This window comes from Talpa occidentalis, unplaced genomic scaffold (assembly GCF_014898055.3).
Source record: "Talpa occidentalis isolate TD23 unplaced genomic scaffold, MPIMG_talOcc4v2.1, whole genome shotgun sequence".
Taxonomy (NCBI): domain Eukaryota; kingdom Metazoa; phylum Chordata; class Mammalia; order Eulipotyphla; family Talpidae; genus Talpa; species Talpa occidentalis.
Genome location: NW_026555331.1, coordinates 118,040,326 through 118,067,539, shown reverse-complemented (window position 1 = coordinate 118,067,539; position 27,214 = coordinate 118,040,326).

The following is a 27,214-nucleotide window of genomic DNA, read 5'->3' as shown; positions in this document are numbered from 1 at the left end:
TTTGACCTAGTAATTCTATTTCTCAGAATATAAGTCAAATTATGTGAGAAGTTATATGTTTGCAGATGTCCAATAAAGCATTATTCTAACAATTTAAATTAAATATAATAGAAAGGTAAAAATTCTTACATTGAGAGGAAGAATATTATAATATCTCAAATATTGACTCTGAAAACAATATAATGGATAGTTCTTGTCCTACAAATTACAAAGGCTTTGAATAACAAACAGGAAATATCCTATGATTATAGCAATTGCTAAATCATAAAGGCATAAAGAATAATACTAAGGAAAGGCAAAAGTAGTTATTTCAGGTAAAGATATGGTTTAGCCTTAATTTCATAATCACTTAGAAATATATTTATATTTATAAAGAAAAAATGTAACAAGACTTTTACATCAGGACTCTTGGTCTGTGCTTTCTTTTACTAGAAATTTAGGAATTTAAGTCTCCAGGAAAATGTGTTATTCACTTAACTCACATTTTCTTGAACCTAAGGACTTAACTGCATTTTGGTGATTAACTACTTTTGCCTTTACCTTTTGCTATTCTTTTTATCCATTCTTCCATTCTTTGAAACCTCCCTCCAATACCTATAGGCTTACATAGAAAGGTTAATATTCTGGTAATGTTGCAAAGAAGGAAGCAAAGAGAGAAGGAATAAAGGGAAGGAGGGAGGAAAGTAGAAAGGAAATGAAAGAGGGAATGAATGGGTTGAAAATATTGTTTTTACTTTTAAATCAGTGATATTAGTTTGGGGAGAATTTCACTTTACCTCACATTTCTATTTGTTTTTTGATCTGATAACATCCTGCTTTTAGCATTGCATTTATGGTAATTCATAGGGTGTGGTAAGGTGACTGGAGTTGCCTGCAAACCTGAGCATTTATTGCTTGGTTTCCTGAAATTATCTGTTCTAATAGCTGCTCTACAATAGAAATACAGCACATTACTTTTTCTTTGTCTCTGCAACATGACAATGGTTGTTAGATTTGTATCATCCAGTTCCTAAATTTACACTAACATTTACTGTTATGTCATTTTATGGGGACAAAATACTGGTGGTATTTTTAGTCCATTTTCCACTCTTACAAGAAGAAGTGAAGAGAATATAAACTAATCGTTCCTGAATAACAGGAAATACATACTTAATTTATCTATTTTGAAGAATAGGAGATATATCAAAAATCAATGTGATAATTCTGAGATAATACTGTGAATTACTGATCTCCCTTTTCCACAAAATCAAAAACACTTTTCCCAACTGCATGTCTACATAAAACAATAGATGGAGCAATAATGGTTTATGATGCACTTTTCAATAGTGCTTTGAATGGGAATATGGGACATAAGCATACTGTACCTAAAATTCAGAATGAAGTTAAAATACTTGGGTTCAACTTTCAAAAATGCAGTTTATTATCTGTTTGACATAAGAACATATATTAATCTTTATATGTTTTATTATTGACTGCTAGCATTCTTTTTCCGGATGTAAAAGTCTTTATTAATACAGTATAGCTTTGCCAACAGATCTCATATAAATAAAAGAAATAAGCAAATCAATATGAATATTTAAGCAACTAAATTTTATTTGTTCTAATGTTTGAAACCCTTGTTTTTCAAGATTCTAATTTTGTGGAGTTAGCTTATTCATTCCCAGAAGTTCAGAATATTGCTGTGGGGTATGTAGATATATAAAGTTTCTAATCTGAGACTACAAGCCTAGAAAAGAAGATTAATATTCCTCTAAAGAATTCCAATTAACTAAGTAACATAATTCATGAACAGTAAGACTGTTAACTTGTGAATTATTAAATATCATATTTAGGATAATTCAAAAGCTTATAAAAAATAAAATTATTTTTGACGTGCTTTTATTATTCTGAGAAAAATTATCATATCCCAAAGCAGATGAATTTGACCCAAATAGTTTTACCAATTTAATCAGAAAGCATTCTAAAAGAAACTAGCTGATTGTCTAAGAAGAATAATGCATTATCTAGCCTCTGCCCTATAATAGAATTTTTAGGGACTCTTCTTTGATGTATTTGTGACAATGAACACTGAGCTGAAAAAATAAACTAAATAATATCATAATATTATGTGTTGTTTCTAATAAATATATGCAGGTGACAGGATTATCACCACTGTAATTTAATCATCTAAAAATAAATCAGGATAATTTAATAAGTTCACTGAAAACATAAAGATATTTGTAACATTTTACAAAGTATTATCATCAATGTATAAAAAATCTAATCAATGAATGAAATTGACTATATGTCTAAACCAAAAAAGAAATGAAAAAGATATAAACAATGATCAACTAATAATAATCAAAGAAAAATGATAAGACAAATGTGAAACATCATTTTTTTTGTAATCAACTTGCAAACATTAAGCAATCATAGTCTAGTACTGAAAGCATGTGCAAAACCACATGATGAAATATAATTCAGCATAACATTTCTAAAGATTGCTAAGTCATGAAAGTATCTTTCTTAAATCTAATTTCAGTCTACAGCATTTACTTTAAGGAGCTAACTAGTTACAAGCCAAATAATGTTTTACTTATGCGTTTGCAGAAGGTAGACATTCTCCACAATTTTTCCTCTCTGCAATCAGGAAATGAACATTCTCTGCCTTTTCTCACCTGTGATTTTTCTCTTTAATTTTCTACATAGAAAGACCTATAGGATCTTAAAAGGTAAAGCATATGTTCATCGTCATGAAATTCTTGTGAGATCATTTATTATGAAACAATTTTCCTGGTCAATGATATAGCAGAAGGAATATGAATTTCTCCTCATTATGAAAACTTCTCAAGGACTTGAGAGGGTCATTGTATCTTTTTTTTTTTTGAAAGTGGAGCATTTTTTTTTTTATATTTATTTGTTTGTTTTGTTTATACATGCACTGGGTACAGTCAGAAGCGCGGGAGGGTGAGAGAATTCACCAGAGCCAGAGCAGGGAGCAGAGCAGGCAGAAGGACCGAAGTACACTGCTGAGGGGAGCAGCGGGGAGACAGGAGAGGTCTGCGCGCCATGTGGGACCCTACTCCGGTGGCCAGGGAGCAGCCGGGGATCGAACCGGCGCCGCAGAGGCCGCGGACAGCTTCGCAACCCAACGCTCAACCGCTGCGCCACCGGGGAGGCCCTCATTGCATCTATTTTGAGTTCATTGCTCTAAAATTTTTTTAGATTAGTGTTTTATAAGCTGATAAAAGGAAATATAAAATAATTGTCCATTATTATTCAATTCCAAGAAAGAGTCATTTTTGCTTTTAATCCTAAGGAAAATTTATAATGCATCATGTTAATCTCTTGCCCTAAACAATGGACAGACAAATAGATTTAATAATTAAACAGAACTTTCACTACTTAACTTTAACTGTAATATATGGTTACTTTAATAGGAAGGAAGCAATAACTCTCACACATACATTTTAATCAGGCATAGTACCTAAATGGTTCTTGGGCATTTACTTCTTCCTGGTTAAATTATCCCTGCTAATTCTTTCTCCTTGAGATTGGAGGTTACTGTTTGTTTTTATGAGTATCCTTTTTTATGGTGAAAGGAAGAAGGGAATTATTGAAATTCCAGGAAAATAGATAAGGATTTTAGAAACTTATATTTGAAAGGGAATTCAATCTCTGTAATTTAATGCCATGTTCTGTTTTTTTTCCAATCTGTGTTACCAGTTTCTGGAACATAATGTGAAACTGTTCCTTGAATTTATCATTTACTTCTCTGATTGAGATATTGTCTCTTTTCTAGGACTCTAGAATTTTTAGCTTCACTCTGATGCCACTCAGTCCTAACAGTAAATCAGCAACTGATGATTTGAGGGTTATATATTACCATGATCTCAAACTCCACATTTTAAAACCAAGTGACTCTTTTCTTCTCATGTGAATTGGCTTTAGATTTCTAATTATTAAAATTATTTTATTTTCTTCAAAGTATTGCATGAGTATGTTCAACTACTTAAGGAATTACATTTTTCAGCATCTTTCTACTTTGAATGATCTATTTTCTAATATTATATGTCATCATTTACATTCAATATTCTAACTATTAGCTATTTCAGTGATGCATTTTTCTGTTTACTGTCACTATTATATGGTAGCTGAGGATTTTCCGTTTTTGGGGTTTTTTTTTTTTTTTTTTTTGGTGGGATCCTCGCTGGTGGCTGGGCATCGAACTGGCACTGCAGAGGCTGCGGGCAGCCTCGCAACCCAGCCCTCAACCGCTGCGCCACCAGGGGAGGCCCGGATTTTCCATTTTTATATAATACTCCTCTTTCCACCTTTCTTGTCTAATTACACTATAATTTTTAGTTAAATCAACAGGCAATGTTTATATTGCTATGAGACTGTAACTACTATTCACTATTGAATCAAATAATGTACTGTAATTCTTTCTTTTGTCATGGAGTTTTTTCCTGTTATAATGATTTCTTAAAATTTGACGTAAGTTTCTTTACAATATTGTTACGTCATGAAGGGTCTTTGTCTCGGTATCACCAATTAATACACCATAATTTTTAAAAGAGCAATAGACTTCAAGAAAGTAAACTTTACTGTGAACCACACAAAAGGACTGGGGCAGGAAGTAACTAAGCCATCTCCTCCTCTGAGAGCAGGGGCCAAGTGTGTCCTGGTTTTAAGGGACTGATTACCAGGGACCACTAACTGGAGTGTGCTTTGGGCAGAGTTATGCTAGTCATCCACAGAAGAGCTTTCCTTCTTTATAAATTGTTTGTCTCATTAGCATCTTGGGTCTACACTGTTTTCTCCCATCTGTTCCAATATACATATTAAATGAATAGAATATGCTCAGGCTCCTCAGTCTCTGTTTTTCCCTTCCTTTCAAACTTCTTCCTTTTCCTTTCCCTTTTTCCTCCTCCCTATCCTTCTTCCTTTTATTTCTTAAAGTACTTCTTTCAGTTCCAAGCTTGTTAATTTTTATTTTCATAGTGTCTCTATGGTATTAATTTGCTTCTGCACTGACACTAAATATTCCAATTTGCTTGTTTATTAACACAATTTTAAAATGGAATTCTTTCAGCTTCAGCTGAGGTCCAAAGGCTAAATACAAACCAATAGGTGGTATAGTCTTTCACATTCTTAGGTGAGCTACTAGGACAATAGTGTGGGAATCCCAGTGGAAATATCTCTAAGTGGATTTTTATTCAAGTAAAAGGAAATAAAAAGGGCTAATTTTGAAGAGATGTTTCTGATGTTTCTTAAAAATGGATCCCATCCAGGTGGGCTTCATGTAGCTGCAGTGAGATCTGAATGCTGAATGGAAGGAGACTTGCAGAGTGCTCCAGGGTGCAAGAGCAGAGGGAGGCAGGTAAGCATCTGGCTGGGGATATGATTTTACTCTCATTTTGGTAGTTGCAGTTAGTTGTTCTCAATAGGAGGGTCTTTGAGATAGTTATGAAAGCACAACATGATAAAAACAGTCAGGTTTTGAACACCTGCCAGACTTCCCTAACATCAGAATATGACTGTACTAGCAAGTAAAACCATCTTTATACCTTATGGTTCTTCCAGCTGGCAGTTTTGTTACCGTCAACAATTTTCTAGGTCTTTTTAGTGGGTTCTATGCTGACTCCCTCAAAATTGGCTCATACTCAATCTATAGGAAATATATGCCTCTGGGGATCCCATAGTAGGGCAGTAGCTTGATCCGACAGTGGTCACCTCTCTGATGAACTTCACTGCCAGGCAGGTGATACAGTGAGAGACTTTCACTTTTATTTCTCTCCAACTCTGAGTCAAAAACCAAACTCTTTGCCTTATCAAGCTCCATGGGATACGTATCAAACTGTCCTAAAACCCCTCTTACTTGGCACGAGGGATAAGGGGAGATCTTCCTCCTCATGACATAAGAGAGAAAAATGCTTAAGCATTCCAAGTTATTTCTCAAAATAACTCCCTCTCTCCCTCCCTGGAGCCCAACATGTCTTTGCTGAAACAGTCTGGCCTCGGTTAGGGAATCATTTTCTCTTAGACTTATTTTTTAAGTTATCTTAGACCATTTCTTTGACCACAGCCATTTTATGCTTTGGAAATAAATATTAAGCTGATGATCACAAGGCTAGATTTCATGGTACCTCCTTGGCAATTTTTGCAGGATGATAGACTCTCTCACTTGGAAACCTGGGCATAATTGCTACATATTATATTCTCAGTCTTTGCAATTCAATAAAACTCATCTAGAAACAGTCCAGTTTTACTGTGCTGCATTTGTTTATTCATTGATTTATCTATTTTCTACCTTTTCATTTAGAAACAAGTCTGTAAAATTTAAAAGTGATGAGAAAGGGCATGTGGGGGAGTGGGAAGTAGAGGTAGAAAACTTAAACTAAAAAAGGAAACTTTTTAGTATGAAGCAAATTCCTTGATTAGATGCAATGCTGTGTGGAACAATGTAATGGTTGATAAGGCATTCTACAAATCCATAGATGGTGGTTTTCACAGAAGAATTGCATGCAAAGAAGGCAAAGTCAAAGACAGAGTAAATGTTTATTCCACTAAATAAAAAAAATATTGTCCTTCCCAGGATGCAGGCCTAACACTGGATAGTGCCATATAGGAAACAGTGTTAGAGTCTTATGCTGGCAGATTGGGCACTCAATAGTGACTGTAGCCAGATCAGTCTTAGTAAGTGGAAGTTCATATTGTTTAACTCAGAGATAACTTCTATCACTATCAACAGGGCTGGGCCCCTTAGGCCATGAGTCCATTGAGAAAAGGCAGCAATGATTAGGGGAAGAAGCTTACTGGTATTGAAGGAGCAGGTAATCCTATACTTTTAATTATTAAAATTCTCCATTCTACCAAAAAAAAATGCAAGTTATAAATAATAAACATGTTCAGGAAAGTACTAAGCTTCAAAATCAAAATACAAAAATTAGTTGCATATCTATATACTAGCAATGGTCAGAAATAGGAATTAAGAAAATAATCCCACTTATAATTAAAATATTTAGGCATAAATTTAAGGAGGTAAAAGAGCTATTCACATTACATTGGAAACTATAACTATAATTGGTGAAATTGAAGGAGATACAAATAAATTGAAATATATTCCATGATTATGGCTTGGAAGAATTAGTATTATTAAAATATCTATACCTTCCAAAGCCATGTACACATTCAATACAATCCCTGTCAACCTTCCAATAGGGGCCTCCCCGGTGGCGCAGCAGTTGAGCGCTGGGTTGCAAAGCTGCCCGCAGCCTCCGCAGTGCAGGTTCAATCCCTGGCTGCTCCCCAGCCACCAGAGGAGGGTCCCACGTGGCACGCAGACCTCTCCTGCCACCTGCTGCTCCCCTCAGCAGTGCACATCGGTCTCCGCTCTGGGTCTGGTGAATTCTCTCACCCTTCCGTGCTTCTGACTGTACCCAGTGCTTGTATGTATAAATAAATAAATAAATCTTTAAAAAAAAAAAAAACCTTCCAATAGCATTTTTTCACAGAAATAGAACAAATTATCCTGAAATATGTGGAGCAACAAAAGACTGAAAATAGCTAAAGCAATCTTTGGGAAAAAGAACCAAACTGGTGGCATAAAGATGAAGACAAGAGATAAAAAGTGTCAATGAGAATGTTGAGAAAAGGAAATTCTAGTGGACTACTGGTGGAAATGCAAATTGTTATATGACTATGGTATACTATGAAAACCATATGGAGAGTCCAAAAAAATTAAAAATAGAATTACCATTTGATATAATAATTCTACTTCTAGATATTTATTCAAATCATAACCTGAAAAAATATGTGCACCTTCATGTTCATTGCACATTATTTATAATAGCCAAGATAAGAAACTAACTTATGTTCCTAGATGTATGAATGGGTAAAGAAAATATAGCACATATATATGCAATGGAATGTTATTCAGTCATGAGAAAGGAATCCTGCTATCTGCAACAAAGTGAATGGATCTTGGGATCATTATGCTAATTAAAATTATACTACATGCTGTTACTCATATGTGGAATCAAAAAAGAACATCAAACAGAGTAAAAATGTGGTTGCCAGAGGCTGGGTATCAGGGCAAGAGAGAGAGAGAGGTTGGTAAAAGGATACAAAATTTAGCTGTAAGGTTAGAATGCATAAGAAGTTACCTATAGTTAACAATGCTTTGTGTGATTGATATTTGCTAGAGAGTAGAACTTAAATATTCTCACCAGAGGGCCTCCCCGGTGGCGCAGCGGTTGAGCGCTGGGTTGCGAAACCGCCCACGACCTCTGTGGCACCAGTTCGATCCCCGGCTGCTCCCCGGCCACCGAAGGAGGGTCCCACATGGCGCGCAGACCTCTCCTGCCGCCCGCTGCTCCCCTCAGCAGTGTACTTCGGTCCTTCTGCCTGTTCTGCTCCCTGCTCTGACTCTGGTGAATTCTCTCACCCTCTTGCACTTCTGACTGTACCCAGTGACTGTATAAATAAATAAATAAAAATAAATAAATCTTTAAAAAAAAAAAAATATTCTCACCAGAGAAGCAATGTGTGAAAAATATGCTAATTAACTAGATGGGAGAAATCCTTTCCCAATATATATATGTGTCAATTCATCATGGTGTGTCTCTAAATATCTTACAATTTTGTCAATTTTACCTGAATAAAGCTGAAAAAATACCTGTACTCCCGAGAGTACCTTTTGATAAATATTCTAAAGATACATATATCTCCATATTCCTTGCCTAACAGGGAGGTCTATCTACAGGCCTCTTTTCTACATTTCTTTATCACAAAATTTTCAGCCAGGTTGTTCCAAATGTCTCACCAGGCAGGCAAACCATTGGCCATAGCTCACAAATCATTCTAGGCTATTATGTCTGGCTATTTTTTTCTTCCAGGGAAAGTGAGAAACCAAGTATACTGCTCAAAATTTTGCTTTCTGGAAGAATTTCCCTTTACTACTGTGATAGGAATTTTCCAGGGAGAGGCTGAGTGTTCTAACCCCCCACTTTAGGTCACATCTGCACATGGTGCAGAACCAGCAACTTCCTAATTTACTCGTGGTTAACCATCTGTTAACCAAATCTGAGTTTTCTCTTTCTCAGGCCACTGCCCATGGGAAATGCCTTCAAAAAGAATTTTCTCTTCTGGGATTTTGATGAACCTAAATATAATATTTCTTAACACAGAGAAATTGCTTTGCTTAGTTCTTAACCATTTTGATTTAAAGTACATTTCTGAGTAATATAATTATTTCAATGATGAGCACTAAATAATCAATTAGAGTAGGGTTTCTTAACAACAGCACTATTGACATGTTGTGGCAGCTAATGCATTTCTTCTGGGAGCTATATTCTATATTGCAGGATGTTTAGCTGCATTCCCGGTCTGTGCACACTGGATGCCTTTAATGTTCTTTCCAGTGTGACAATTCAAGTGTCCCTAGTATTGCCAAATATTGCCTGAGGGCAGAATCATCCAGAATGAGAATCACAGAACTAGATGATTATGCTGCCTTATTATTATGCATAGTATTTGAATATAGGATGTACATTTCTTAATTATTTAAACGTATAGTTGAGAAGTTCAAAGATAAAAGCATAAACCTAGGATATGCAAGGCCCCCTACAGAAGATAGGATTCATCTTTTCACACTTACACATTCAAATCGTTTCTCCTATGAAAGAAAAACAAAACCTACAACCATGTGCTTTAAATTTTCACTTAAAAAACTAAAATTTGGTAGAATAACCTATGCCTTTTAATATTCACCATGTTATCATTGACATATTAAATAAGGGTTGCAATCATTTGACTGAGAAATTTGGAATATGAAATGAAATATAAATCTCAAACCACACTCTAATTGCTTACTTTTGTCCACTGAACTGATAAATTTTGGGGGACAAAAAAAAATCAGAACAAAACTTTATTCATTTTTGTTTCTTGAGATTAAAACTTGCCTTATATATAACCAATATTAAATGGTCAGTTTAATAAAACTATAAAAATATTAAGACACAAGTTTTACTGTATTGCTACTCTTGCATGCTAAGTGAAGACACAGTACAAAGTTCCATGATGAGACTGAGTTAATGATTTAGTCATCTACATAGATAATCATTCATTTCAATAGGAGTCAATAAAAATACAGAAATTCTTTGTCATATTTGGAAGCTGGGTTAGACTTTTGGCAATTTGAAAGTGTGTTGAATTATTGCTCATCTTTAAAGTAATATTAAAAGGCCAGTTTGTGTTTGTGAAGTTTTTGTAATTTTCACATTATACAACTTTATAACACAAAAATCATCATTCTGTTACTTTAGTGAGCTAAAGAGATAATCATCTGCTAGAGAGTTATACTGAACAATATTTGACTTTGTCATGTACAAATGTAAAGCAAAGTTGTGAAATAGGTATTTCCTTTCAACATTCATTTCAATGCCCTTTCTCCAACTTCCTGCTGTATTGACCTTTATCTCATTTATAATTATTACATTGTTTCCTAGTTTGTTAAGAGCTTTCTCTGTGTCCTTTTATTCTTACATGCATTCATATGGATATTTTTTATCTCCCATTAGTAATACACAAATCTCAAAACTTCCTGTCCATCTTCTAGTCCAATGGCTTACCAACCAAGTCTTAAAGAGAATACTAGTATAGACATTCTTGTTGAGGTTCCTGAGACACATTCTAGAACTTCTAATTTAAAAACCACTTCTCTGTGATATAAAAATTTAGCTATTTCTTTTTTTTAAAGATTTATTTATTTATGCATACAAGAACTCGGGTACAGGCCAGAGGTGTGGGGGAGTAAGAGAATTCACCAGAGACAGAGTGGGGAACAGAACAGACAGACTGACTGAAATACACTGCTGAGGGGAGCAGTGGGTGAGACAGGAGAGATCTGATGTGCTGTGTGGGTTGCCATGCTGCAGTGGCTGTGGTCAGCTTCATTTAACCTCTTGTGCTGACATTTAACCTCTTGTGCCATCAGGGAGGCCCCAAAATTTAGCTATTTCTAACTTGACATTTGAGAAAGAGTGTAACAATGTTATTTATATTAGTTTTATATATTATTATTTCTCCTGTGATATATATTTTTCAATGGAAACACTTATATTATGCATCAGATTGAATATTTATTGGTGGAACTTAAGTCATCAATAAAAGCTTTTTTTATTATGGCAAAAAAATATTTGGCTGGAGGCTATTATATTTCCCTAAAGTACTTCATGATCTACTGTCTATTTCTTTTTTCCTAATAAGAATCTTGGTTTTATGTAAGCCATTCTACTCTGAGGGTTGCATAATCTACATTGATACTAACTGGTATGTTGAAATGGGCAAATGGAAAGTCATATTATAAAAAATTCAGGAATTTTGCAGTGTTTATTAGAAAAATGACATAATAGCAAGAAGAACATTTTTTAAGTTCAGCTGATGTACCATCATACAAATATTACTGCGAAAAAAATTTCTTCATATAAAATTAGAGATGATAATTTTTGATTACCATCATGAAATCTGTTATGTACCATTTTTATCCTCTGGTAAAATTACTAGATTCTGAGGTACTAATTGATCAATGTACTAAAAAATAGGAACTATTCTTTATGTATGTGCATATGTATAATACTGTAATGATCACGAGATAATAGACATTTCATACTATCATTGTATGTACCTAATAATCACTACACACAGTGAATGCTATATTTCCTACAGAAATGCACATTAAAAATAACTTCAGGATAGATGAACAAAAAATTAGAAATAGAATGAACATCCAATTTTATTGTGTTTCATTTTTATTTTGTAGAAAATGAAATAAAGATCCAGGAAGGTAAAATGACCACTTAATTGAAAAGCTGGGATGAGAACCCCAAGTTCACAAATTCCCAGTCCTAAGTGTGCTCCTCCTTTGCTCCTCCATGTGTCAACTAAAATGGTATTGGTACTACACAGATTATGTCTACATTTGAGTAGGCTTTAGTTTGTTCTGAATTTAAAGGAGATTTCTCAAGCGTCTTGATTTAATTTTTATACATAAATGCTTGCTGTGAATTTGGACACATCTCTGACTTCAGACAGATCCATAAATCCGATGAAACCAGGGCTTTAATCAAGAGAGTAGATGGAAGCTTTGAAATGCTAAACAAATTGAACTGAAGGAATTTCACCCATTTCTTTGCCTTTTCCTTTTTTCTCTTTACCATGTAACTGAACTGATTTGAAATCCCATGGAGGGCTAACTTCAGCAGAAGAGTTCAGTAGGATGTAAACACCCCATCTTCACAGTAATGTGAAATGTAGCACTTTTCCACTTTGAAAAGTATTTTGATCTGTATCTTTTGAAGTTCTTGTGGCCTTTATGACATTTTTATTTTTTAGTATGATTTTCATTTTATACACTAAGGCAAAAACATAAGCAAATACAAATAGAATAAAAAGGATCTAATGAAATGCGAACATAAGAATTCTATCTTTTGTTGTTTAAAAGAATGGCAACAGGTTGTCTTTCATTTTCTCTTTCAATTGCATAAATATCACTGATGACTAAAATGCAGAATTTAAGAATTTCAACATTATTTCAGGCCTTTTCTATGTGAATTTTGTAATGCTAATTGTTGACAAAATGAACCAATAGACTGTGTGAAAAGTCAGTAAATTGAACTATCTGTAATCTAGAAATTTTTGTTTCATTAATATTGTAACTTGACAAACTTATCATTACAGGCTACAACATTCACAAATTTCCACCAGTTACAGATATTTCAGATATTTATTTTGAAAGAAGAATAGAGAACTCTAAAAATCATTTATGGAATTCACTTTTAGGATTGTTTTTCAGGGGAAAACAACTGACATATTTTTTTAAAAAAGATTTCTAAAATTTTAGACTATATGGCCATTTTTTAGAACCACATTTCAACTCCAGAAAGGAGTATATTTTTGTTTGCATCACACTATTTACATTTTGCAATGGATACCCTGCAACATAAGGGAAAACATTAAGGAACAACTTCAAAAGAACAAGCCAGAGTGAAAATTCATATATATTAACATTCCATGTATTTGAGAGTTTTTTGAAGCACTTATTCTCTGATGATGCATTTTTTATTAAGCAATGTATAAGAGAGAAAGAAGTCAAAGCATTGGGTAAAGGAATAGCAAATGTTCTTAAAGTTACTACTACTAGAATATTTTTGCTGGAATTTTTTCTCAAATTAACTCCCTTTAATTAGCTTTCTCCCTCCTACCTCAGCTACTCCCTACTGTCCTCAATATCCTGTCTGACCTCTGACACTAAACCTAGTGTAGCATTACTCCTATTTCAAGGGAGTGACACAGCTACCTGATAAAAACCTTCTCAGAGTGCTGTCACCACCTCAGAATCACTTTGCTTTCCCCCTACTTACCTTATCTCTAAGGAAGAGTATCCCCCCTCTGTTCTAATGCTAATTCATCCCCATCTCTCTCCCATGTCTTTAAGGAATTTCTTTCTTAATTATCTACTCCCACTTATTGAGCTTTAATATCTTCTGTAATATTTTTTTTCTATTGAGAAAACAAACTTGTTGATGCTTGAAGCCACTATCCTACTTCATTTTCCTCCACTTTCAAGTTGAATAATATCTTTAAAAATCCTGTTCTACAGTCACTGTTTATTCCCTCATGTCCCACTTACTTGATAATCCTTAAATTTTTGTGTACACTACCTCATTTATCTCATGTACATTTTGTTCAGACTAATACCTTATATGTAGCTTTTGATTTAATCTTTAGTTTTTGGTTGCAAAGCACAGATGACCATTGTGCTCAATGCGATCACAAAAACAATTTAATGGAAAAATATATGTAGCTTTTGATTTAATCTTTAGTTTTTGGTTGCAAAGCACAGATGACCATTGTGCTCAATACGATCACAAAAACAATTTAATGGAAAAACAATTTAATGGGAAAAAAAGATTTGGTGGGAAAACTATGAATATGAACATGATTCAAAAATCATAGGAAAGAACTCTTACACCTAATGATAAAAAGACAAATAATTCAATTAAAAACAGGCAAAATTTGAAGTCATTTATCCAAAGCATGTAAAGTGAAGCCATAAAGAAATTTCTTGGCTTCTTTATGTCCACTAGGATGGCTATAATAAAAATGATGCTGGCCCTCCCTGGTGGTGCAAAGGGTTAAGCACAGAACTATGAAGATATCCCCGGCCAGGGAGCTACCCACATGGCACAGCAGACCTCTACTGTCTTGCCTGCTGCTCCCCTCAGCAGTGTATTTGTCAGTCTGTCTGTTCTGTTCCCTGCTCTGTCTCTGGTGAATCCTCTTACCTCCCTGCACCTTTAGCCTGTACTCCAGTTCTTATATGCTGAAATAAATAAATCTTTAAAAAAATAAAAATGATGCATAATAACAAATGTCAGCAAGTATGTTAAAAAATGGGAATGTTCACAGATTTCTGGTGGGAAGGTACAATTGTTCAGTTACTTTGGAAAACAATTTGACAGTTCTTCAAAATGTTAAACTTAGAGTTGCCATATATCCCAACAAATCTAGTCCTAAATATATAGCCAAGAGAAATGAAAAGCATGTCCGGTCCAAAATGCAGACACAAATGTTTATAGTGGCATTATTTAAAATAACACGGAAGAGGCTTCCCTGTGGTGCATAGGTCAAGGCGCAACCTATGAAGCTGTTTGCAGCCACTGCAGCATAAGTTCTATCCATAGCTAGGGAGCTACCCACATGGTGCAGCAGACCTCTCCTGACTTGTCCGCTGCTCCCCTCAGCAGTGTATTTCAATTGGTCTGTCTGTTCTGTTCCCCACTCTGTATGATGAATCCTCTCACCCCCTACACCTATGGCCTGTACCCTAGTTCTTGTATGCATAAATAAATAAATCTTTAAAAAAAATACAAAATAATACTGAAATAGAACCAATCCAAATGTTGGTAGAGAACCTAAAGGATGATAGGTAAACAAAGTGTGGTATATCTACATAATTATTCAAATTTAAAAAAGTGAAGCACTGATACATCCTACAACATGACTGAAACTTGAAAATATTATGCTAAATTAAGCAAGCCTCTCACAAAAGATACATATTATATGATCCCATTTATATGACTGTCCAGTAGGCAAATCTATGAGATAGAAAACACATATATGATGTCCTGAAAGCAGGTGTAATTGACTGCTCACAGGTACAAGATTTCTTTTGGGTGACAAAAATACACTAAAAGTAGATAATGGTGATGATTGCAAACTCTTTGCAATATAAAAAATACTAAATTAAATACTTTAGATAAGTGAATTTTTAAGTGACCTGTATTTCAACAAAGCTGTTTTAAATAATCAAAGTAAGACACAATCAACTCTCACAACAAAACCAGTGGAGTTTCCATGCTGTTGCTGTTCCTGCCTCTAAGTACACACTATGGGTTTCTTTATTGATGAGACCAGCTTCTTTGTGTGTCACTTCAGATACCCAATTTGAATGGAAGTATCTGATTGCTAAGTGTAAAACATATCTCTAAAGTCTGGGTACAGCAATCTGGAGGCATGATTACCTGGATTTTTTATGTGAAGCAGAGATAGTATCCAATTTCCTAAATATAGATGAGGAATTCAAGTAATGAGCAATCATGAAAATGACAAATGCTAATACCTACAATCTGTCTAGAAAGCTTTGAATATGCTTTCTTCATGGCCAAATGGACTCTCACTGGATGTCCTGCCTGACTCTGAATATTGAAATGCTTGATACTGAACTGATCTCTTTTTTTCTTTTTTTAAGATTATTTATTTATGCATACAAGAACTGTGGTACAGACCAGAGGTGTGGAGGTTTAGAGGATTCACCAGAGACAGAGTGGGGAACAGAACAGGCAGATCTGCTGAAATACACTGCAGCGGGTGAGACAGGAGAGGTCTGCTGTGCCATGTGGGTCATCTCCCTGGCAAGGGATCAAACTCGTGCTGCAGAGGTTGTGGATAGCTTCATAGTGCTGCATCTTAACCCCTTTCGCCACCAGGGAAGCCCAATAATGAACTGATCTTATTAATACTATCCCTGAATTCTTTCCTGACTTTCAGAATAGAAATTGTATTCTTCCAGATGCTTAAAAGAAAGTTTCCTTTGATTCTTCCTATCTCATAACTCTCTTCAACCAACAAGCAGCAGGATTTTAAGCTTTTAATATCCTCCACTCACATTTTATAAAAATTATGATTACTGTTACTTCTAATTAGTTTAAACCTCTATAATTTTACATTCTGTTTATTTTAGTAACATTCTAACAAAATCATCTCCTCCATCATACCACCGCCAAATCAATCTTCTCAAAGCATAGCCTAGATCAAGCTGCTGCTCTCTTCAAAAGCCTTCTTTGTTAAGCAGTCATTGCCATTCAAGGGGTACTTAAACTATTTCTTATTCTCCCTTCTCAGAATACTTTCTTATTTTATAAGCATGTATTTAAAAAGATTTTGCTCTTCACTCATTTAAAGTCTACAATTCAATGGGCTTTGGTATATTCAACTATAATTTTTAAAAAATTATTTCATAAGTAGATAAACATAAAATCAATCCAAAGAGAGAACTTAGTATCATTCCTAAAAAGGTTACAGATTTATCAGATTTAATTTTTTTTTTACTAGAAGAGCTAAATTTTTAATAGTTTTAAGTTAAGATAAAATGCTTGCAATTTTCCTGAGATAACAAAAGGGATGTATCCAACCTCTTTAAAAAACCTCAATATCAAATAGGTGATAAATTTTAGAAAAGGGATTATTGCCTAGCAGTTATATGAGAAATGGTCTCAAATAAACTACCTCTAGACAGCCTATCCTAAAATTTATTTTCTTACTTCCCTAAAACTTAATCTCTTCTTTTTTTTTTTTTTTTTGGCTTTTTGAACTTCTGTGAAGTATAATTACGTTCACAAAACTTCATGTATTTAAAGGGTACAATTGGTCAGTTTGGACAGATATATACAAATCTGGGTAACCATCAATAGAATAGAAAACATTTCATTTTCTCCCAAAATTTTCATTATATTACTTTGTAATCCATTACTCCTGCACCCAGGGGGAATGTCTGTTTCCTGCATAATATCTGGTTATGCAATTTGAGTTTTTAATTTTTCTGTTGTTTTTGTAAAGATTTTGTTCTTAATTCATGTCATATAATGAATTAATAGTCCTTTTTACTGTTAACTAGTATTTCTTTGAATGTATATTCCAGAAATTTATGTAGTCACGTGCTGTTAGATATTTGGATTATTTATGGTTTTAATCTAATATAAAGCTATTATGAAATTTGTGTGATGATATTCATCTATTTTTTTGCTCTTGGATAAATTCTTAGAAGTAGAATGTCAGAATCATGTGAGTTTATGATTTTAAGAAACATCCCAATTCTTTTCTAAAGTAATTGTAGCATTTAATATTCCCAACAGCTATGTATAAGGGTCCAGGTTGCCCATGTCATTTCTTTTTGTTTTATTAAATTTCTCTCTTTATGAGAATCATAGATTTAGGTTTCATGAGCCATTTTAAGGTTTGAAAAAAAATTTGTGTGTAGAGTGTAATAAGAAAACCATTCATTAATTTTGCCGTATAGATATCCAATTGACACAAACTTTTAAAGGTAATGTTCCATTGATCTATATATCACTTTTCTCAAGTTCCACACTTACTAATATACAGTGGTATTAGAATATGTCTTAAAGTCAAATGTAGTCAAGTCTATCCTTTAATCTTTAAAAAAATGATTTGGCTATTTTTGCTTCTTTGAATTGAAATATAAAATTAAAAATCAGCTATAAAATTCTACAAGATATGTTTGATAAATTTTTATTGCATCACCTTGTTTAATTACCATAATTAGTTTGTTTTTATTTGTTTTATAATCTTCCTAGATTTACTATTTGAAAATAAATATGAGCTTGTTGACTAATTGGGGGAAGAGCACCCCAACTCCACCATTTGGCATTATACCTTTCAGTATCTGACACAAAGCCCTGAATTCACTGCTAGGCAGTTCTGATACTAATGATTGATAACAGCATTTATACACTCATAAAATGGAGGGATCAGTCATGATTTGACATCACTTTAACTTCTGCTGGTGATTAATGTTGGCCTGCTCACTGGTATTAGTCCAGCGTAGCTGTTGGAGTCTAGGACCTGCCTCTTTATGGTCTCTTCCTAACTACTTTTCCCTATTCTAAGTTTCTTACAGCACTTACCAGAAATTTAAATCCTATAATAAGCACTTTAAACTTAATTTAATTTAGTTTTTCAAGCCTTACCCTATGTTGTCTACACTTAATTTTTATAATGAGTATTTCTGATAGGATGCTGTTCAACCTGAGTTACATAATCAGTTACATTGTATATACTTTAACAGAATATTATCAGTAGGTTCATCTGTATATTCTTAGAAAGTTCCTGATAGAGTTATACTGTGTATCTAGAAGAACTTTACACACAAGCCTATATAGTGAGAATTTTAAAGAATGGTTTGTATTTTAATTATTTTTTTGCTTCACTGGAGAATTAAGCAAAATAATATTTTGTATAAATACATTGATTGGTACAGGTGAATATCCACAATGCTTAGAGTATAATTTTTCATTTGTCACAATCTTTGCAATATCATTTTCTGTATTAATTTCTTTCAGAATATGTTTTCATTGGGTTTGGATAGTGTAAGGTGTTATGATCACTATGAATTGTATACTTGCTCATTAAAGTGTGCAAAAGTGAAAAACTCTTTCTTAATGCTTTTTAAAAGAAACCAAAGAGACATATTTATAGCTTGTGTCACCTTATGTACAAGCAAGCAACTTGTGTATAGTACAGTATAGCATTAACATTATAGAAGACAAAATGTTTTTCACTCATGTTCACATCAACCTTTTTCACTTCTCAGTTTTACATTATATTTATTTGTGGTTTCTGTTTCCTAAGAGCTGGCTATAATCTACAAACATTCAGTCCCAACTATAAATTCTTCAAAATGTCTATTGATTATAGTTTTCATTGTGAGATGAGATTTAGATAAAAGATATCTTATGGGTAAAACTCATTTTTGAACTTCTATCTAACATGATGCCAATGCATCATGGTGCAAGACTTCACAGAAGGCAACAAAGTGACATGAGTGACCATTTAAGTTATTACTTATGCTCAATTTTAATTTTTAATTTGTAGTAGCAAAGAGAATTTTCTTTGGTTGTTGAACCTTAGATCACTTCAATTATTTTATCAGTCTAGGGAACTGAGAAAAGTTTACTTAAGGAAGTTATTTGAAGGGCCTCCCTGGTGGCGCAGGGGTTAAGGATAGCACTCTGGAGCTGTCGCCAGCCACTGCAGCACGAGTTTGATCCTCGGCCAGCCAGGGAGCAACCCACAAGTCTCAGCAGGCCTCTCCTGACTCTTCTGCTGCTCACCTCAGCAATGTATTTCAGTATATCTGCCTGTTCTGCTCCCTACTCTGTCTCTAGTGAATCCTCTCACACCCTGCACCTCTGGCTTACACTTCAATTCTTGTATGTATAAACAAAATTTTTTAAAAATCTCTAAAAAGAAACAGAAAGTTATTTGAAGGGAGTTGAAGAGCAATCTCAACCTAGAAAATGGGGTGGTGGGTGAGACCCATGGGACAAGTTGCCCTAGCTTTCTTAGTTCCAGACATATTTCTGTTTTGGGTTATGCCTGTGCGATAAGGGCACACATCTCTCTTGAGAACTACGTTATGAAAAGCCACTGCAGGGATTAGGAATCCCTCTATGAGGCATTGCCTCAGGACCTGGGCATGAGATGCCCTGATGGTTTCTCCCTGCCCAAAGAAAGAGAGTAAGGCAGAGCTCCAAAGCAGTGCTACAAACTTGCTAATCCTGAAATTTTTTTTTTGTTGCAACACTGTCCATGAATGGATTGCAGGGTTAATTTTTCTTCCATACCTCCTCCCAGATTTACTAAGGTATAACTGACCAAGAACAAAAACCAAAATCCCTGGTGTAAATTTAATGTGTACAAAGTGATAATTTCATATACATACATATTATGCAATGATTGCATAATAAAATTAACTAATATACTGTCTCTTCACATAGTGTTTTGTGTATGTGGTGAGAACACTTGAGATCTACTATCTTGTAAATTAATTCAGTATAGTATCATTCAGGCGCAGTTGCCATGCTATGCACTTTGGTGGTTGCCTGGGGCTGGGAGATCTTGGTTAAAGCACAAGCACTTTCAGTTACAACATGCAAGATTTCTGTGTAGAATCTAAATGTAAGAGTCAAAATCTTGATATAATTCAAACAAACAAACAGAAGAAAACTTGGAAGATCATAAAGGAAGTTTTATTTAAAATAATTCAGGAAGGATGTTAAGAATAAATTGAAGAACCAAAATCTAGGAATGTAATAAAAATGAGGGGGCTCAGAACCATGATCTGCATTTGTTCTCTTCTCACAATAGAACAATTTGACAGGTTGAGATGATATGTTAGGGTAGAGAATAGGGTTCCTTGATCTGAAGACAGTCACTTCAGATTTCTGAAGGTTGTTTGTACTCTCACATCGGAACTGAGTGGGCTGGGGGTAGCAATTGTTATATTCTCTGACCTGACTTTGGAAATAGTTTTAATGGTTTGAAGCATAGTTCTCTACCTTCCAGATGTTGTGTCTAGTATTTAATTTTTTTGTTTTGCTTATTTTTCCAACATCTCGTTTCAATATTAATTTATTTTATTTTTTCCTGTTGTTCAATTCCTTTTAATCTTGATATTTCATTTGATATATTTTTAAAAGTTTGTTTATTTTTTTCTTTTTAATCACTCACTTCATCTTATTTTTCTATGTAACACTGTTTTTATCTTCTATATTGTTATATTTTAACATTTTATAATGTAAACACTGATATACAGATACAGCTTTTTGGGTTGTTACTTTGAAATCTACTAGAATACAATATCTTGGAATAATTTATGCTTGTCACTGGGGATGCAGGTTCACAGTCTCAGCTCCCCAACACTTTTCCCTCCTCCACTGAAGCATGTCAGGATCACCTTTCCTCTGACCACACCTGAATCTCAGTTGTCTATCCCACAGGAGCAAGAGATTCTGCATTTCATACAGTTCTTATTTAGTTTCATGCTGGCAGGAAATACCTTAACAAAATGGTGACCCATCTCATGTAGGTTACCTCTCAAAACTTTGACTTCTCCGCATTCTGCCTAAGTACGTTTTCTGCTAATTATCCTGGTAGCTGTTTTTGTATTTTGTCCAGATTATGGACTGGAGAGTTGCTCTGTATGACATAAATTCTCTGTACTAGCAGTAGAACTCCATCCTTAATATTCAGATAGTTTTATTCTTTATTATAGAAGAAATGGAATTTTCGGTCATCTCTACTGACTTCTGACTGTTGTTCAGTAGCTCCATAATTTATTACCCACAAAAATTATTATTTAATTATGGAGATATTTTGCTTTTCTAGTCTTACCATGTAGATTTGACTTACTCATTTTACTTTATCTGTTATTGCTATATATCTGAAACAAAGGGGAATCATTAGACCCTTAATCCATAAATCATCTTGATAATAAATTTAAATTTTATATTATAATCATGGTATCCTCTATTGGATCTAACATCACACTTTGAAAAACAAAAACATGTTTATTGAAATATCAATAAAAAACTTTTACATTAATTTTAAATTTACTGAAAATAAAAAAGCAGAAATAAATCATTCTGATTAGAAATGATTTTTTGTTTTTTATTGGATTCACAGACCTGTAGGTGAGCTTTGAAAATTCCATAATTGTGATTCAATTTGCATAGCTTTTATTCACAGACAGCTTTGTAAAGTGAAATACACCATCATTCCCATAAATTCTGACATTTTGCTCCAGGGGTGCCAAGAAAACTATTTTAATTTGATATGGCATGACTGGAAGACCTAGGCTGTCACTGCTAAAGAAAATTAAGACCTCTGAATCATCAATCCAGTGTTCTTTTTAGACACCTTCTAAATACCCCTATTCTTGCTCTTTACAGATGTATCCCAAATTCTGACCTTAATCAAACTATCAATATAAATTTTAATTGAATTCAAGCATTATGATTGATTCCTGATTTTCCCTCTCATTTGACTCTTATTGTAGCTCTTCCCATATTTTGGAAACTGCTGATTCAGAAATCAACAAGATTTGCTGGTTCTAAAATCACTTTTGTAGTCGCTCCACTGTTCCTCACTCTTTCCTTCTCTCTTTATCCCCCATCATTTTGATAAAGGATTGTGTTAATTCTATTGACCTGTAAGTTTTTTCACTACAGAAATGAGGTTTTAATTTTTCAGTGCTTTATTACATTTAACACAGTACCTGACATATAGTGAGCACTCATTAATAGTTCTTGAATGAAAGCTTGAAACTATTTTTGTCAGAAAAGTCAGTCTAATTCATGCTTTATCTCTTCTCATGCAATCCTTTTTACTATGCCAGAGTGCATGGCCCAACTCTTCCTTATACTTACCACATTGTAAAGTTATACCTTGTTTATATGTGTTTTCTCCAATAAGCTTTCTTTTATCACAGCTTCTGACACAATGTCTGACAATAATAGTTGTTCTATAAATGTTTATTGAATTGATCTGTTGAATCATTTGGAAATGTTTAAGATCAGTCACATCCAAAAAATCGAAAAAGAATTGGTGAATATGACAGCTAGTGATAGTGATATGATATTAAATTTTAGAAAATTATCATTTCCTCACCATTTCCTTGAAGGCAAGAAACATATTTCTTAAGCTTTATTTTAATGGGTTGCCAGTCAGAACATAAATTGTCACGGAATCAAATTTAATTAATAGTAGTCAAGAATTGAAGTTATCAAGAATGAATGAGGTATAGTAAGAAAGGTTAATTTTGGGTTTAAAAAAATCTCAAATTTAGATATTAGAGTGAATCAGCTATTTTTAAAAATACAATCAGCCTTGGGCCTCCCCATTGGCACATCGGGTTGAGCACAGCTCTGTGAAGCTGTCCGCAGTCTCTGCAGTGCCAGTTCAATTCCTAGCCAGCCAGGGAGATTCCAGCATGGTGCGGCAGACCTCCCCTATCTTGCCTGCTGCTCCCCTCAGCAGTGCTTTTGGTCCGCCTTCCTGTTCTTTTCCCCATTCTGTCTCTGGTGAATCCTGTCACCCTCCCGTGCCTCTGGCCTGTACCCCAGCTATTGTAAAAATAAACAATAAATCTTTAAAACCGATACAATCAACCTTATTGAATGTCATCACTCTTCTACATGATGCTCATTACTACTTACTTCTCATTTTGAAGTTCATTTAGATTATATTTCCACTTTCTTGAAGGTTTCCCTGACTGTTCATTAGATATTTTCTATTATGTAATTTTTACAAGCTTTTATTATTTAGGTAGTGGGTAGAAGATTATGTGTTTTGGTATAGGCATTCTTAAGAGTCAAATGTTGGAAACAGATTTTTTGGGTTAAAATTTCAGCTGTACCACTTTCTAGCTGCACTACTTTCGAGCAAAAAATCTTAGCTTTCTGTGATTCAATTTTCTTTTTTGTATAATAGAGGTAATAAGTAATTCTAGTTGCATAATCAGATGGTTATTTTATGAGGATTTAATTGGTTAATATAAATTAGGGTATAAGTAATATATTAATGTAACCATGTTGACATATGATATAAATTCATATAAATTACATGGAACAGTCACTGACATATAATATGTGCTATATCTGTTAATATTTTTCTCTATCTATGGCATGTGAAAACTATTTTTCTAATTAAGTCTATCAGAGAAAATAGTGTCAGGAAATGACTTGGAGAACAGGTTCTAGAACTAGACTGCCTGAACCCATATGCCAGTTTTGTCATTTATTGGTTGTGTCACCTAAGACAAGTTAATTAAAGCTCTTGACTTCTCATATCCTCAATTTTCTTCCTTGTAAAATATGCATAATATAACACCTATACAATAGGGTTACGCTGAGACTGGAACATGTTAGTGTATGTAAAGTGGCTATAAAGTGACTGACACATAATAACTTTCCAAAAAGTGTCCATTTTTACTATTAAATCTCAACCTAATAAATTATCTTATAATTCAATATATTGCTTTTATTTCAAACATTGTTTCTCTTCCAAATTATAGGCTTCTAGGTTAATGTGAGTACTTTTTTCTAACATTTAGGTCCAGGCTATATCCCTTATGTGTGTAAACTTGTACAAGTATTGTTGAACTCCAGGTTAGCCATCTGTTAAATAATAAGATCCCTGTGTCATAGTATCATTTCTTGACTGTATGACTGTAAGTACAAAAATGATAAATTATCTTTATATTCCCCGGAGAGAAAACGGTATCCTGCCATTCCACTAAAGATGAGGTTTAAACAAATTTGGATGTGTTTTATTACTTTGCAACAAGATACCAAAAAGTAGGCATTTGTTTTCCTTGGCTCAAGATCTCAAGGGGTGTTCTGTATCATTCAAATATCATTGTTGGTATTTCCACTCTTCTTGGCTACATACTGGACTGAAGGGAAAAACTGGAAGAGAAGGAAGAGAGTCCTGTAACGAGAAATAAATGCTATTTTGAAATCCCTATGATTTCTTTTTTTTTAATTTAATTTTTGGGTTGCCTTTGTACTCGTCCATATGTGCACATGTCCCGCTCATCCTCCACCAAGCCTCATCTGCCTCTCACTCCTAACAAAAAAAGTTCTTTTTGATATTTATATTCCACATATGAGTGAAACCATATGATATCTGTCTTTCACTTTCTGACTTATTTAGCTAAACATAATCACCTCAAGTTCCATCTAATTTGTCCCAAAGACGCTGTTTCATGTGTTTTAATAGCTGAGTAGTATTCCATTGAGTGTATATTCACAATTTCTTTATCCATTAGTCTGTTGATGGGCACTTGAGTTGGTACCATGACTTGGCAATTGTGGACTGTGCTGCTATGAATGTAGGAGACCACGAGTTTTTTCATACAGAGTTTTTATATTTTTAGGAGAGTCGGCTATGACTGAATTATACAGGATTTCCATTTTTATTTCCTTAAGAAATTTCCATTCAGTTTCCCATAGAGGCTGCACCAACCTGCATTCCCATCAACAGTGGATGAGAGTTCCTTTTTCTCTCCATCCTCACCAACATGTGTTTTTTCCATTCTTTCTGATGTGGGCTATTCTCACAGGGTAAGGTGATATTGCACAGTGGTTTTGATTTGCATTTTCCTTCTAACAAGTGGAAATCTCCAAGATTTCTATGTACTTTCCTTAGTTGGATTGTCACATGGCCTTTGCCTCTTAAGAGGCAAAAAAAATGAAAAATTATCATGAATCTGATTGGAGTGAGGCACTCAACAAGTATAGAAGAATGCATACAAGTCCTGGAGGGTCATTTGCTATGAGCTCACATTATCATATATGTTTATAAAGTTTGAAAAGTTAATATACTTTAACCATAATCATTTTCCTCTTCGCATTTCGTCTCCTTCATGTTAACTAACAAAAGTTATTTTAGTCCTCTCAAAGTGTTTTGATTTGAAATGTTTGGGTTTAGTGGTGTTTAAAGTGTGTACTCCCTTCCATCCAGGTTAGGTTATTTTTACCCATGATGTTCAGGAGGATATCAACTACTGACCTGCTAACTCACTTTGTCTGAGTGATATGAAAATTCAAGTCCATGGTCTGATCATTATACAGACATATATCACAGTGCCATATTTTGATACTGGAAATATGGAAGTAGGAGAAGAGAAAGTAATGAATTTTTAAATGTACAAAGCCAGAAGTTACTCTGAGGAAAACTCAACATTTAAACATGTCAATATTGCAAGCAGAAGAATAGATCTCTTTGATGCCCTGTTAAGTTGAAAATTGCTGTGGGGAATATATTGAAAAAATGCAAAGGGTAATGTTAAAAAAAAGTAATATGCATTTTACTTATGCATTTTCTTTATGCATTTTTCTTCATGGAAATTGTACAAAATATAATTATCAGTGTTGTTGTATTTGTAAGCACCAAATCATAAACAATAATACAAACATCTCTATGTAAATTATGATACATATTTTGCCAATTTCAGTTACCAATTTTTTATTATCTATACTGGTTGTATAAGTACCTTTGTATTTGATTGATGAAAAATAATATCATGAAGTCAATGTTATATGAAGTAGTGATCAAAGAGCATGCAAGCAAGCAATATACTAGATGTTTCAGGGAGTTGATTAAGCAGTACTTTTCTTTTTTTCACTTGGCTTTTATAATTGTTGTGCTATCTGTAATATTGTTTATTTTATCTGTGTGATTTCCCTTCTCAGGGTAAATATATAGGTTCCTATCAAATATTATGTTCATAGATTTGTTCTTTTTTATTTTTAACACCAAATTTTCTTTTTTCTCATTTATAGATTCTATTGTTATTTCTAGTCTTTTTTTTTTTTCTTTTTCTACATTTTCTTTTTTTTTTTTTTTGCCTTTGTACTGCTACTGTGTACTATTGGGGTGTCACTTCAGCAGCGCCACTTGTGATCACCTCTAGCTGCCACTGTGAGTTAGGTCCTGGCGCACTCCGTACTGGTTTGTCATCAGCTCCAGGCTCTAGTCAACGGGACAGCACCATCTTGCACAAGAACCTTTTGTTCTGGATTACTGAACACGGCAGACACTATCTGGGACAGGACAACTGGCTGTCTGTGGCCTTGGAAACTCTTTTTCTCTATCTCCCTTTGTTAATAAACCCCGTTTTTGTTGCACCGTGAGCTTGAGTGATATAATTATAAGTGCATGGGTAAAAACCCACAAAGAGTGACCTTTTCCTGGCTTTGACATTGTTTAAGAATAAATGAATAAATGCAAGGTTCTTTTGTCCCATTTCCGCTTCTCTTCCTCCTCCCCTTTTCTCCTCATTTTCTTTTTTTTTTCCAATTTTTATTTTTTTATTTATTTTTTTTTAAATAATACATTTTATTGTTATATTCCCCATACAATTGCAGCCCCCCCATTCTGACCCCAATCCCTCCCCTCCCGCCCCCGCCCCCCTAAAAGTGTCTCTGGTTCATAGTTTTTTGTTGATTTTGATTTTCACTTTCTTATAGTTATTCATTTTCCTGGTCCCTTATTTAAGTTTTCTAGATTCCTGCTATGAGTGAGACCA